Consider the following 16,741-nt stretch of genomic DNA (forward strand, 5'->3'; position numbering starts at 1 on the left):
GTGTCAATCATTTGTCCCATTCTTGAGTTATCTAAGTATTCTTTAGAAAGTCTTTATCTACTCTCTATCTTGAACTGAAACCTCTGTGTTTTCCTAGTGGCTTCAGAATTTCATGCGTTAGGTTGAGGTCCTTTATCCATTTGATAGTGGATTCTTTTGCAAGATGAGAGCTAAGGATCTAATTTCATTCTTTTACAGAAAGATATCCAGTTTGACGTGGCCCACTTATTGAAAATGTTGCCTTCATTCTGATGTGTTGATGAAATTTCATTTCAAAGTCAGGTGGCCATGCCTGCCTAGACGTGGACATAGCTGCTCTCTGTTGTGTCATTCATCTGCATGCCTGACTTGGGGCCAGATTCATGGAGCTTTTATTATTAAGGTTCTGTAACATAACTTGAATTTACACATCATTCTATTTATTCAGGATTGTTTAGGCTATCTGGGGTCTTATGTATTCATATGAATTTTAGGATATTTTTCTACTTTCATGAAGGATTATTGTGGTATGTTAATTGATGTTACATTGAAACTATTTTTGGTGGCATGGCTATTTTGTATAATGTTGAGTCTTCTGATAAATGAACATGCAAGGTATCTTCTAGTATCTTCTTCAACATATATCTTCTTGGTGCTTTAGAGTTTTCATTGTAAAGATCTTTCATATCCTTAGTTAGTTTCATTACAAAATAATTTTTAGGCTACTGAAGACAGAAGTCCTCCTGCCCCAATTTCTTTCTCTGTATGTCTGTCATTGGTGCATAGGAAGGCTGCTGATTTTTTAGCAGATTTATTGGATGTCCTGCCACTTTACTGAAAGTGTTTATTAGTTTTAAAAGTTTTCTGATTGAGTCTTTAGGGTCTTTTTTGTATGGGATCATAGTATCCTCAGATACTTTGACATTTCTTTCCAGTTTGCATCACTGTTACTCGCTTTCTCCTCTTATGGCTCCTGCTAAGACTTTTAATACTGAACTGTTGGAATGGAGAAAGTATACACCTTTGTCTTCATCCTGATTTTACTGGAAATGTTTTGAGTCTTTCTCTGTTTAATTTAATGCTGGCTACAGGTTTGTGACATATAGTCTTTATTGTAATGAGGTGTGTTCTCTCAATTTAAATGTCTTTAGAAATTCTAGTATTTTAATTTTGCCAAAACTTTTCTTCATGTATGGAGAAAACCATGTAATTTCTATCTTTAATTCCTTTCAAGTAATTTATAACGTTTATAGATTTACAGAGATCATTGTTGCATCTCTGAAATAAAGCCAGTTTCATTGTGGCAAGAGATCTTTCAATGCATTCTTGAATTTGGTTTGCAAATACATGTTTCAGAAAATTTTGCATGCATGTTCCATTTCTTTTAAATTTTCCAAATTAATAAAAAAAAATGTTTTTAAGTAAGACCTAATGACTTCGTCTGAACTTCACCGATACCTGTTTTGACAGTTCCCTTTTCATCTCTAATTTTATTACTCTGTCTTCTGTCTCTGTCGTTTGTTTAGTTTAGCTAAATTTTATTAATCTGATTTATCTTTTCTTTTTGCATTTTATTAAAATTGTAGAATGTTTATTGCAATGGTAAATCCTAATCTTTGACATCAGCTTATCAGTAGGAATTCTGGTAACAAGTTAGGTCATGAGGACCTCAGGGATTTTTGGATTTGCAATGACAGGGGTCCGCTACAAGAAGGGTCCTATCATACTGGATGAGTGTATGTTTGATCTCCTTCTGTGAAACCTCATATACATACTTTTGGTAAGAAGCCACAAAGACTTTGGAAATGGACTGTCAGCATAAATTTGCACCACATGACAATGATCTGATTCCACTGACTGATTTGGAGTTTGTTCACCAACTCCAGGGTTGGGTTATAATCTGCATCCTTATTGTTTATTTGAACACATTCTGATTTCCTGATAATGGGGCCTTAGGGCTATACATTTCCCTCAAGACTATTTGCATTGATTTTATATCATAGGTTTTGACATATTGTGTATTCATTTTCTATTTAACCTAAGATTTAAAAATTTTTCCTTTTTATTTCTTTATGGACCTGATGGTTCAGTAGTGTGTTATTTAATCTCCTTAAATTTGTATACAATCTGTGCTTTTTTCTGGCAGTTGGTTTGGGATCTTATTTTCTTTTGAGCAGATATTTTAGTACACATTGTTTCAATATTTTTGTAATTATTGATAATTGGCTTGTGTCCTCATATATGCTGCATTTTAGAGAAAGTTGAATGGGCTGCTGAGGATAATGTACATTCTGCAGTGAATGGATGGTTAAGTGTATTTGATCTATGATATAATTTAGTTATTTTGTCATTTTAAGATGAGGTATGTTACTTCCAGCTCCTATTGGCATCTTCTTATTATTTAAAGTTTACTTATAACTGATGAGATTATTTCCTCAACCTTGTCTTCCAGTTCAGACACTTTGTTCTTGCTTTGATCCTTACAACTGTTGAGATTTTCTATAGGGATTTTTATTTGACTGATCTTTTCCATATACACAATTTCAAATTGGTTTACCTTCAGTATTTCTTTCTTTGTTGAATTCCTTTTTTATATAGCTTCTATTGCCTTCCTCATTTCCTTCAATTGTTGGTGTTCTCAACTAGTAATTTATTTTTCTTTTTGATCTATTTGAACTTATTGATTGTGTTATTGACTATATTATACTTATATAATCATTACTTAGAATCCTCTGGAGTTTTATCTTACTATCACTTGATGACATTACGGTAGTCTTAGCAATTTTTGGAGGAATTTTGTTGCATTGAGTTTTTTTTTTAAGATTCATATATTAAGATGCTGGAGTGTATACATAGGGAGTTATTACATTCATTGGGATTTTGAAATGACCTATATTCTTTTAGATGATGCATTTTCTATGTCCAAATACTATCATCAAAGTGATAGAGATGAGGTGCATAGTACAGTACATAGTTTCTCTGTCTAGAGGCTCTTGGTGCCTGGTTAAAACTCCACATTATTTACCAAATTGAATATTAACTGTGAAAGCAACCACAGTTGCTGGGTGTTGCAACTACACAAATGTTTGTACTAGCCAATTAATAGCAGTGTCCTCTTCTAGGTTAGTGTTTTTATTGAATTCTTGAGTGTTTGAATGAATGAGTCTCTGATTCTTGTGCCTTCTCTTAGCATCTTTTCCTTCCTCTGGTTATTTTGTCCACTTCATGTGATAGTTTTTGTTTTATCTTATTACATTTTATCTTGTTATATTTGTTTAAAAAATGAATGAATGAGAACCTAACAGCTACTAGTATAAAGGTTTACAACTGAATTGTCATTTATACCTGCTGGGTGAAAAAAAAAAAAAAAAAAAAACAGTTTTCTCCAATAGAGTGACACTTGGTAGTATATAAACCACTCCAAGGTAGGCCTTGTATAGAATATACATATAATGGATTCCACAGTTTGTGTGTGTGTGTGTGTGTGTGTGTGTGTGTGTGTGTGTTTCTCATGGTTTGGAGGATGTTGTTGTATTGGGTTTTGGTTTGTTTTTTGAAGAAGGAATTAGTTGGGTGAGTCGTGACAGGAAAAGGATCTGGAAGAACTTTGAGGAGGGGAAATACGATGAAAATATATTTAAGTTTAAAGGTTATTTTAAATAATAAAAATAAAGCACATACACACATACACACAAGCAGTGACCTCTCTGTCTAAGTAACCAATGATATTATGAAATATATTCAGACTTTTATTTATAAAATTAGGATTTGAGGGAAGTAGTGTGGGTAAGGACAGAGAGAAAATAGTTTTCAGATGAAAAAAATTAAGTGGTAAGGGTGAATTGGTAGGAAATTGGTAATGTTATTAAAGTGTCCTCAGAGTGTAGACACTATCAAATCTAGAGAAGGATATAATTAAGTAGCAAAAGAAAGAAAGAAATGGATAAGAATGTAGGAATCATAAGAATGAAGTAAAGAAGAGCTAAAAATAAAAGTGGAAGTATAAAATGGGTAAAGGGTAGTAAAAAACGACATTGTAGTATAGATGAAGAAACACATACCCAGCAACCTGTAAACTTAATTGGACAGCACACACACACACAACATCAAGATACATATATCCAGAGGTAGATACTGAATGATTAAAAAATAAATGATTTGCTGGTACCACCACAGTGAGTTGAAAGGAGTACTTATATCCCTCCCACTCTGGTGTGCTTTATGTGGGGCTGTGTGAAGCAAGTTCAAGACTGTTCTCTGCAATCTCAAATTCAGTGTGATTTTCTGTGGGGAATAGGAGGTTGTATGTCCTTTCGTGGTAGTTACCCTAGGCTCCTCCATTCTACTGTGACCTTTCTCTCTGAATTTTTTGAGCATTCTGACACTCAACATAGTGATGAATACAAATCTATGGTTATTAATTATTATTACTACTGTTTTATATTGCAGTAGCATGGGCTAAGTCTAGGGACACACTGTGCCACTAAAGTATGCCTCCAGTAACTTGTTATTGCTAATTTTTATCACAACCTGAGAACATGTATCTGCTGGGCATTGATTTTTCAACAAGCAATATGCTAGTCCATATTTACTAAATAACTTCTGAATGGTTCTCATTCTTTAAGCAGGGAGAGTGGTAGAAATTACAACAATGTATTTCATGTGCAGGTAATCATATAATATATACTATTTGAAATTAAGCACTTTAGAATTGATTCACTTTGGGAAAAGGACTAAATCAAGGAAATCACATAAAGCCACATAATCTTTATGAGGTTAAGTCAGAAATGAGTCTTGGGAAGACTGATTTGTTTGTCTTTCTTCTTAACAGTGCCAGGAAAAGGTGGGAAAAAAACTATCTGTGTGAATATGGTACAAGAAAAAAGAAATAAGTGATCAAGCATGAGTTAGTAAGCAACTCATGCTTTCTACAGGGATATTATTTTAGTGGTGAAGAAAGGGACACTCATAGGTCAAGGATAAGGAAACCTAAAGATTAAATGGTCCCTGGTGCATGGGCAGGCTTCTAGGAATCCGGTGCCTGTGGTGTGATGCCTTGCACAGCCTTGGTGCAGTGGGAAGGGGCTTGGACCTGCCTAGGCTCAGTGTGCTGGGCTCTGCTGACTACCCATGGGACATCTTGATTTGGGGATCTGAGAGAGGTATGTGGAGTGAGTAGAAAATTTCTTAATAAAGATAAATGGAAAAAAAAAGATTGAATGGTCTCATCATCCAGTTGGGATCCACCTTCTTCTTAGAGGAAACAGCTACAGCAAGGTTTTCAGAAACATGAAAATTTAAGAACCAGGAAGTAAGGTTGTAAAGTTGATGAGAACTCTTAGAACAGAAGCTGAAATAAGGGTACTTAAAAGAATCCTTGTTTTGGGAATTGGTATTTCATTTTTAAATACTGTGATTCATTCTATAAAGTGCCTTATTTGACAATTCCAATATGATGCAAGTATGATACAGTGTGCTTACACAAGCCAACAAGCTACATGACTAGGCATCATAGACCCCATCCTATGAGAATATCATTAGTAATATAGTCTATTTTGACCAAATCCTTGCTAAAACCCTCAGGAAGCTGCATGTTAAATGTACTATAAAGAAAAGGTTGTCACTGTAGAAACAATTTGGGTCTCTGTTGCATAGGTGTAGCATTACTGGTGGCATTTTTGAACTCAGGTGGTAGCAGAGTCAATGAGATAAATATTTGCATGATACTTAAGTGTTCCAATCTTGTGTTTAGCTCCAGTCTAAGAGGTAGTAACTGGAGCACAAAGTCATGTAGAATTTTAATGAACATTTCATTGAATGTTCTGGTACAAACCTGAGATGAAATCTGAATCTCAGTCTGCTCCACTCTCAATCCTACAAGTGTGACATTTTAACATTTCTGGGAGAAGACAGGGTTCTCACAGAATCTCAGAAAACACCAAGGATTCTTTCACTGTTGACAATCTTGGCCACAACAATCAAGTAAGTAAAGTCATGACCAACACACACACACACATACACACACACACACACACACACACACACACACACACACACACACACACAAGTTCTCTATATCTAAGAAGTGGCTGATGAAGGAGCCCAGCTCATATAGCCAATGGGTAAGGGTGCTGCAGTGACCACCTCCAACAGAGTGTCTCCTGTGCTGACTCAAAGGACATAGAATGGCCTCAATCACAAGTATAGATGGTGGTTCATGGCCAGGGTGGGCAATTCCAACATGATATTGAAAGCCTAAAAGATTTCTGGACAACTACTGTACTTCAGCCCACATAGAATGTCCAAGGAAACTGGGTTGTGATATTATTAAAGAACCATAACCACAATGGCATGAGCATCAATAATGAAAACAGATAGATGACATCATCAACAGGGTAGCTGAGATCACTAACAAGACACGCAGTGAGGCAAAAAGCAAGACTGTGACCGAGACCATACTTTTATATGGCTGCCACTGGAACGTACTGCCCATATTTAGGTTGATTCTGCCTACCTAAAAAAAAAAAAAAAAAAAAAAAAACTGATCAAGAAAAAAACCTCGTGTAGGTTTGCCTAACATCTTATTTCTTAGCTGAGTTCAGATCCAGTCAGGTTGAAAACCAACATTAACTATCACAAAGAGAGTGTGGCAGGCTTCTGCATTTGAACCTCATGTCATTTCACATTGAAGGAAGCCTCTGAGATGTACGCATTTGGTTATACTTGTTTTATGAAAATGGAGATGGGGCTTAAATAGTGCTCTATCTGAGGGATCTCCTGGGGAGTTGAGCTCCCATACCTTAGACTTTACAACCTATTTATTTACCATTCTGCAACCTTTAGTTCTTTGTGGCTGATATTGAGAGAAATGAATGTCATTCCTAAGGTGACAACAGTGAAAGTTGCAGCCTACAGAAAAAAAAGAAAAAAAAAAACCTAGTCGAGGCGCTTAGATTTGGAAATTTCTCTATTTAGAAATTTGGAGCTGTGAAATCAAATAATCATGTTCTGTATTGATTTATTCCTCCTCTTCCTCCAACATTGGCTAGTGGGTGCAATAGAATCTATAAAAGACTTACTTGTGCAGTCTGGGTTCACAGCATTGAGGTGGAAAGGAAGGGTCAGGAAAAGACTACAGGCTTCCATTTTGTCTTGTAGATGCTGGATTCATTTTTAAAATTGCTCTTCAGTTTGGTGACAGCTTTTACTTTTGTTCTTAAGAGTTTGGAAATAAAGGCATGCTTTTGTCTCTTAGATCCTTAGGCTATCCATTTGTAAGATAATACAGAAGAATGCATGGATTAAGCCTTTACATATTTATTTATTTTTAATTATGTTCATGTGTCTACATGTAGGTATGTGCTTGTGTATGTAGCTGTCCATGGAGACCAGAGGCATTAGATACCTAAAAAAGGAATTACAGACAGCGGTAAACCATTGGATGTGAATGCTGGGAACTGAACTTGGCTCTTTTGCAAAAACAGTACCTGCTCTTTAGTTATGAGCCATTTCTCAAGTCCCACTAATTTATTTTTACAACACTAGTTCTATAGTAAAGAAGTATCACAAACTTAGAAAAATGAATTCATAAGCCGGGCGGTGGTGGCGCACGCCTTTAATCCCAGCACTCGGGAGGCAGAGGCAGGCAGATCTTTGTGAGTTTGAGGCCAGCCTGGGCTACCAAGTGAGTTCCAGGAAAGGCGCAAAGCTACACAGAGAAACCCTGTCTCGAAAAACCAAAAGAAAAAAAAAAAAGAAAAATGAATTCATAAGAGTTAAGATACAGTCTATGCTATAATTAACAGATATATCTGCAGATACAAAAACTTGTATAATATAAATCTACCTCTCATTGTCTATCTCACAACAATAACTACAGTCACCAAGTTATGCAATCCCAAAGTTTGATATCTAGCACAAGTCTGATTAATGTTTTGGCCACATAGAGATGATTTCTATTGGGTATTATTAATGTAATGTTTCTCTATTGAAAAACTTATCACTTGAGTTACTAAAATATCCTCTCCATTGGGTCTCTGACTCATGCCTGTATCACTCCAATTCTCTTTCCACACATTCATCAAACAAATAATTTAAAAATCATATCCAATACTGCATCAGCTCTGTTGAAAATCCTTCAATGATTCCCTATAGTGTCACGAAGAAAAATTCCAACTCCCTCCCTTAATATTGGAAGCTATCATAATTTGGAAGATTTAGTGGGTATCATGTCAAACAATCATCAAGCAACATTCCCTACCACTCCCCATTTCATGTGGATCATTCTAGGGAGGTGAGGATATAACATGATTTTATGAACAATCTTATTAAAACAAAAAACAAACAAACAAACAAACAAAAACAAAACAAAAAACTGGAGCCAGACGTTGGGATGAAAGCTGAAAGATCAGAGAAGCTGAGAAAGCCAGTCAAGTTCTTACCTCTACGAAATCCTCAGTCTAAAGAGAGTGAGTTCCTGTTTCCTCATGCCTTATATATCTTTTTCTGCCCTGCCATCTTCCTTCCTTGGATTAAAGGCATGTGTAATTCACAAGCAAAAGCATGAGATCCCAAGTGTTGGGATTAAAAGTGTGTGCTACCATGCCTGGTTCTGTTCCAGTATGTCCTTGAACTCACAGAGATCTAGGGATCTCTGTCTTCTGAGTGATAGGATTAAGGGTGTATGCCATCACTGTCTGGCCTCTATGTCTAATCTAGTGGCTTGCTCTGTCCTCTTGATCCCCAGATAAGTTTTATTGGAGTGCACAATATATCACCACATGAGGTGACTTAAGAGTCACTGAAAATAGCATGTAGATATAACTCTACCTATAAACTATTCATCTTCTTCTTTAAAAATGCTTGCTCCAGGCTGGAAAGACGGCCCAGCAATTGAGAACACTGGATTTTTTTTTTTTTTTTTTTTTTTAGTTTTTCGAGACAGGGTTTCTCTGTGTAGCTTGTGTAGCTTTGTGCCTTTCCTGGAACTCACTTGGTAGCCCAGGCTGGCCTCGAACTCACAGAGATCCGCCTGCCTCTGCCTCCCTAGTGCTGGGAATAAAGGCGTGCGCCACCACCGCCCGGCAATTTTTTTTTTTTCAGAGGAACGTGGTTTTTGATTCCCAGCACCAACATGGCAATCCACAATTATATCTACAGTTCCAGGATATCTGATATCTTCCTCTGTCATATCTATGGACATCAAATACATATATGTTTCACATACCTACATGCAGGCAAAACACAATATACATTAAAAAAATAAAATGACAAATTAAAAATTATTGCTCCCCATTCTTCATTTCCTATAACAAGTCATGATTATTTTTACCTTTTTATTAAAATCCATCACAAATATCTTCTTTTTTTGAGGATTAAAACATTTTTTTAAATACTTATATAAATGAGGGCAGTAAATATATCATAATATATGAAGCCTGGGATAAATTTGTCTTTATGACAAATAGTCATAAGATATAAATTTAAATAATATTTGAGAAAAAAAGCACAAAAACCAACATGCCTAGGAGTCACAAACATCACAATAATACATTATTGACAGCAAGTCAATTCTTCATTCTGTAAGTGACAGAGTCACTGAGCTGGGCAGAAGCAGCCTCACTGTTAGTCAGGGCCCTGAATAATATTTGCAGCAGTGGGAATCTGCTATTCCAGTTCATAAAGAGAGATGTAAGGCATAGATAGGAATCTCCAGAAATTTGTGGGTTCGTTAACCGAGAGTATGCAGTGCAGCAGCAGAAATAATGGAGAGACCCTGACTCAGCATGGTGGGAGGCAAAAGGCAGCTGCACCTACACATGCAATGGCTGGTATATGTCCATACACAGAGAGAGAGAGAGAGAGAGAGAGAGAGAGAGAGAGAGAGAGAGAGAGAGAGAGAGGGAGAGAGAGAGAGAGAGAGAGAGAGAGAGAGAGAGAGAGAGATTAAAATTGTTAAAGAACAAATATCTTCTTTCTAAGCTTCCCTTTCTGTGATGCCCTGCCTCCAGATCTCAATGTCTCTCTTTTGTCTTGATAACATATCAATATTCAAGCATTGTACTTCTGCTACAGGAGTCACTGAAGATGACCATCATTCTCAATAATTTGTTATCCAAAAATGTTCTATACTAGGGTTGTTAAAAACTAGTTTCTATGCCTCTATGACATCAACCACTGGAACTGTTTTACAGAAGATGGGAGGTATATTGCAAATATTTAGGATCAAGGATATGGTTGGGGTGGTGGCTAAGTGGGTAAGAGTACTTTCTGTGCAAGAATTGGGTCCTGATTTTGAATCTCCACACCATGCTAGTGCAGTTAGTTTTTATGTGTAGTCTTATATGCTTAAATTAAGAAATATGACAAAAGACAACACTGGGAAATTTCTTGAAAGAGTAAGATTTTTCTGAGTCTTTTAGGTTATGAACCTGCCATAGCTATAATAAGTATCTGAATCAATTTTCATGCAATATGAGTCATATGACCATTGCCTGGTGACACTGAATATCAGTTACTAACAAGTGTTGACTTAAGTGGTTGTAGCTCAGCTGGAGTACCTCAGGTCGTGGCTGCTCTCCCTTGCTGGTGATGCGCCACAGCCACTGTGATCCCAGGAAAATGAACGCATGGAAAATTAATTTCCTCACAGACCCCACAGTTCCATCAGAGCACTGATCTGGTTTTCTGAACCATTGACATGTTTCATTAACTATGAAACAGTTGAATTCTGACAACATCTTCATTAGAAAAAGTCAAGGTGCTAATATTCCAAAACCCAGATTGCAAGGCTTTCTTCCAAGTCCCTAGGACATAAGACCATGTTTGCACAGGGCTGTGATTTGGCAGGATGCCAAGCCACACTACAGCGAAGACTCTGTTCGCATTTCTTCTTGAAACCATATTTTCTGCGTTGACTAACTGGCTGCTTTGGATTGCCTCAGGCTGATAATCGGCAACTGAGCTGTCAGACCAGATGGCATTTATTTATTTATTTTATAAAGGGAAGGGAGGAGGGGAAAGGCCTGATGCAAATTGGAAAGTCCATTTTTAGTCATAGAACCGAAAAATAAAGGAGAAAAGAAATTGATTTTAAGAAGTTCCAGATGTTGTGTGCTTTTTATTTGCCAAGCCACATCTAAAAGGGGAGTGCCATTACAAACAGAAAGAGGGGAGAAAGGAGGAGTAAGGAACCACAAAATCAACAGGATGATATTTAGTTGAATTTGCTTGTTACAGCTTGCATTTAGAGTGAATAAGGACATTTTTCTTTAAAAAAAAAAAGTGGAGAAAATATTCACACGATTTACATATGAATAATTACCTTCATACTGTGTCTACACCAGGCAAACAGAACTGCTTCAGCTGCTCAAGTTCCACAGTGTTGTGTCTTAATCACCGAGCCCACCTTGCTTGTTCCAGGAGCCATCTGTGAGGCTCTATTGTGTTCTGCTTTCTTCAGCTGTTTCCTTTGGTCCAAAGCAGGACTTTAATTAGCATCCATTAACACACTGCCAAGAGCATCTTCCATCAGCCTTTTATATCGCTTTAGATGGAGGAGAAATTATGATTCCTGAAATGAATTGTGTCTTGTCTGTGTGCCAGGATTCTGCAAACATCACCATCTAGTATGCTGAGTCTCTTCTTCGGGTCTCTAAAGCTTTGATTTGTAATAGTTGGAGGAACTGACATACTTGCTAGAGTGAACTGATTTAGAGAACAGGGGTTAGACTGCTGTTCTTGGCATAGGGTTTCAGGTTTCTGCCCTTTCCATATCTACACCTACCAGGTACTTCAACTGGTTCTTTTAGAAGTAATTTCTTTTTATTTATGTATGTGTGTGCATGTGCACATGTATGCAAGTACCCATGGAGTAGCATATACTTTACGCTGCTGAACCATCTCTACAGTCCTCTTCAAGTGGTTCTTGAAAGAAAGATTATCAGCCTTCCTAGATCCAGTCTTCATAGAGTAGGTATCAGATCTTGTGTTTCCAATGACTGCCTATGAGAACTGATGCCAATAGTCTGCAGCACTGAGGAACAAGTCTAGCTTTCCAGTATGTGTCTTCATAAAACATCAGTGCCAATGTGTGCCCTGGCCTCATGGCCCTGGCAGAATGATTTTCCTATTTCTTGTTGCAGTTTCTTTGTCAGAAAACTGGTACGGGCTGCATTAGGATTACCTTACTTGCCAAAATTTTGAAAAGCAACCTGAAAATCCCTAACTAATCAGGAAGATAAATTTGGTATCCTGGGCATATTCTGCCAATAGCACTTAGAGGACTTATAGATAAACAGATAAATGGCTGTTTTCTTAGTTCTAGATATCATTCTCTATTGGGTAGTGGTAAGGATCAAGTCTCTTATTGTACATAAACATCTGATGACTACACAGTGACAGTAATATGAGGAACAAAAAGTGACATTTTTCAGTGAGGGCATCCTGAGAGAGAGGACTAGTAGATCAGAAGATAAAGAGGATACAAAATAGGATAAGAAAAGAAAGTTTGGGGTTAAGGCTCTTACTCAAGCTATATCTTATGTCATGCAAGTTTATTAAGAAGTACAGCACCTCATATACTATTTCCATGGGAGAAATGTGGCAAAGTCAGCAGCAACCATCATACAATGGGACAAAGTCATCAAGAAGCTAATCAACAATATTGCACAGAGAGACATAGTGTGTCTCAAAAACACTACAGGCAGGTCACATAGCTGCCAGTGAACTGATAACCATAGCCCTGTACAGTGGGAAGGACTGTGTTCTCAGGACTTGAAGCTGCAGCTCCCTTAAGGCCGCAGCCCCAGACCATTACTGGCTCTGCCAAGTATATTCCTGGTTTTTATACAAGGGACTGTGTTCTTTCTCAATACATCAGATACTTAGGGAAAAAAGCTCCTAAAGCTGTGGTTACAGGCTGTTCCTGGCCCTACCATGTGTGTTCCTCATTTGGGGAAGGATCAGTATTCCTTCTCCAAATATCAGGGCCTCAGGGAAAAAAAAATCAGTTGATCAGTCCAGCTCTCAATAATGTTTCAGGTACCCTGTTTCTTTCTGAGAGCAGATCAGTATTCACTCAAATCATGATTGGTAGCAACATGCATGTGATTGTTTTCTGCACAAGAAATACAACAAAGGACAGAAAAGAAAGGACTCTACTGTAGTAGGTAGCTGTTCCACGTTTGACCTGGAATTACTACCCCTAGTGAGGCTTCTGGTAACGGCCATGCCTACCTATGATGCGCTACTGGGGCAGGGCCAAGACAGGAGCCCTTAAGACCCTCTTGGTTCCTGGTGATCCTGGATGCTGGAAGATAGACCGAGTCAGAGTTCTCCAGAGAAACCTGCTGGACTGTACCTCACCTCTCCTGGATCCTATAACCAATCCCTTTATTGGCTGTAAGTTACCCCAAAATAAACCTCCTTTTTACTATGTGGAGTTACCTTGATAAATCCCCACATTACTTGGTAGCAAATGTTTTATGTGGAACAAAGTGTTTTAGGTATAAGAAATACAAAAAAGGACAGAAAATAAAGATCTCTACAGTCACTGGAAAGAAATACTGAAAAGATGAATATGTAAATAATGATGTACTTAAAGTTATTTTGAATGTAATTTTATAATTTATTTAAAGCTGCCTTTTTCTGACCAAAGCAAGTTCAAGTTTATCAATATATGGAAACCAGAACAGTATGGAAAGACAACCCTGATGTTTAAAAAAAATACCACAAAATGGATAAAAGTGTTATATTTTTTGCTCTACTTGATGAAGGTCAAGCCCAAGAAGTTCCCATGTGAATAACTTTTATTTCATCATTGACTTTAGGGCATGACCTATGGCTTAAATGAAAAATTGGCATTGGCATGGACTTTCTCATAGTAACTGGAGAAACCACTGTCAACATTAAATAATGAAATATATTGTTTAAAATTTGTGTATACTTACTTAAAAGGTAACTTTTTCTCCAAGAAGACTATTAGGATTATCAGTGTGAAATATGGGATCTTAAAGAGTATACCCACTTCAACTGTGATAGAAGGAAAGAATCTTCATTCAAGTGATATATGCTACAGCTTATGGTACAGATATATGCACATATCCATCATATATAAAAGAAAAATCTAAATAAAGCAGAACTGAGGATTTAAAGACTGCTCTTGCTGAGAGTGGAGCCTTTGTCTCATCTTGAAGGCCTCCAGGAAGTCCTAAAAGCAGGACAAATTGTGGCACTTCTGCTTTCTTTTTAAGTTATTAAAACTTTGTTATTTTAGTTCTGTGTACAGAAATGATTTTTCAACATGTGTGTCTGTGTACCACAGTGGCCTGTGCCTGATAAAGGTGACAGATCCATTGGAACTGGAAATACAGATGGTTGTGAATCACCTGATATAAATGTGTATGCACACTCACTCACACATGTGCAAGTGTACACATACACGTGCACACACACACACACACACACACACACACACACACACACACACACATTTTGTTGTCAAAGTCTTGGCTAAAGCCCTGACACCAAAGGTTCCCAATACAAAGAAACAAATTCGGGAGAAGGTAGAAAATAAATTTATTTAATTTAGCTATATAGAGTACAAGAGAGCAGACTATGTAAGATTTGTCTTTACAATACTGACAGTAGCTACAGAATTATATAGGATATGACCAAATGTGCAAGAAGGCTGAGAAGTACTCATATTCAGGTAGTGTGTACTTGCATATTACCTTAGGGGAAAATCACCTCCAAGTCTCCTGTTCCCTGGAACTCAAGGTTAGTATAGAAGAAAACATGGTTTAGAATGCCAAGGTGGGTTTGGTTAAGGACAATGGCAGAGTTTTCCTTCAGGTTTAGGTCAACAGCTGAACACATCCTAGTATGAGGGTGGTAGAACAGAATGCTGTAAAGCTAGTAGTTGACAGACAGACTGTTCACTAATGTCCCTATACATCTTGACAACGTTCTAGTTCTTACTTACATTGATCTTCTCATCCTTAAATAGGGAGGAAAATGATGAGGCAAATATTTTAGATGAATGCTGCTTAAATGGTGAACATACGTCCCTGCAAATTTGAGCATGAATCTGACATAAAATTTAGGGTAACCAAGATTACAGATACAGTAAGAAAGCCCTGGTGAGAGATGGAGTAATGCCTCAGGGGTCAAGAGAATTGGCTGCTCTTGCAGAGGAACTGGCTTTGGCTCCCAGAACTCAAGGCAGGTGGCTCACACCTATCTGTCAAAAGACCATATTATATAGATTGGCTGGTTTATGATTCACGGCAATCCTGCGTCAGCATCTTTAGACCTGATATTACAGTTAGCCCTTAAACTCTTACCTTGGGATTCTTGGTATAAGCATATGGGAGTTGCTTGAATGAAGACAGTTCTGTGCAATGATCATGCAGCAAGAGGAGCTGACACTCTCAATCTACACACTTTGGGTGAGAATATTGCTACAGACTGTCCCTAATTTGTTTTCTACTGCTGTGATTCAGGTCCATGGCCAAAAGCTACTTGTGGAAGACAGGGTTTATTTGACTTACATGTACCTATCACAGTCTGTCATCAAGTGAAACCAAGGCAAGAATTCAAGCAATGTAGGAGCCTGGAGACAGGATTAGAAGCAGAGACCATGGAGGATTGTTATTTGGATGCTTGTTCCCCAAGGCTCACTCAGCCTGCTTTTTAAAAATATGCAAACCAGGACCATCTACCTTGGGGTGGCACTTTTTATAGTGGACTGAACCCTCCCACACCAATCATTAATCAATACAATGTCCCATAGTCTTCCCTATGGGGCATTTTGGTTGAGAAAATTCTGTTATTTGAATGCTTCTTCCCAGATGACTCCAGCTTGTGCCAAGTTGACAAAAACCAAGCAAACAAACAAAACAAAAAGAAATCATATATGAAATCCTAATTAATTGGTATATGATTTGGTCATGAGGGTGGATTCCTAAGCAATGGGTTTCTGTCCTTGTAAAAGAGGGCCCCTAATGTCCTTTATGCCTTTGCCATGTCCAGTAATCAAGATGTGTCAACTATAAACCAGGAAGTGGACCTTCCTATAACATCAAATCTGCTAAAGTCTTTATCTTTGATTCCAAGTTTCTGAATATGTAAGAATAAAATGGTTCTTGTTCAAGCTATTCAGTCTATTGTCAGTTTGTTATTGCACTCGGGATGACATCTAAAATAAATATTAGTCCCCTATAAGATACTGTATAGAATGTGATCTCATCTGAGGTTTAATAAAAGGAAATAAAATTTGAGACATGGACTAGGCATTGTATTTAAATGATTTACAATTGACTCCTCAGATTATAGTTTGTGTAATGTTTTTGTGCTAATATCAGGAAATAATTGATGTATTTCTGAAGTGCCTACAATTTTTGTTTTGCATTGCTCTTTCAGAGCAAGAAACTGAACCAAGTACTTCAATAAAGCTAGGTAAATACTGTAAACCTGAGCTACATTCACTTGGGACTTCTGAGAGAATGTGTTGTAGACAAATTTCTAAACTGTATTATTAAACAAAAAGCACAGAGCCAGAAATTTGGGTTAAAGCCTTAGAGAGATTAGGGAAATATAAAAAGCCACAAGATAACCTCGCCTCACCAACTCCAAAGCTTCCAATGAGTGCAACTTCCTGTCTACCCAGGCTTATATGCCTTGCTTTTCTGCCCTCTCATTGGCTCTTAGCCCAGCTACTTCACTTCATCTTCCTACACAGCTCTGTCACTGTCTGTCTGTC

The sequence above is a fragment of the Peromyscus maniculatus genome, chromosome 20 (genome assembly GCF_049852395.1).
Source record: "Peromyscus maniculatus bairdii isolate BWxNUB_F1_BW_parent chromosome 20, HU_Pman_BW_mat_3.1, whole genome shotgun sequence".
NCBI classification, from domain to species: Eukaryota; Metazoa; Chordata; class Mammalia; order Rodentia; family Cricetidae; genus Peromyscus; species Peromyscus maniculatus.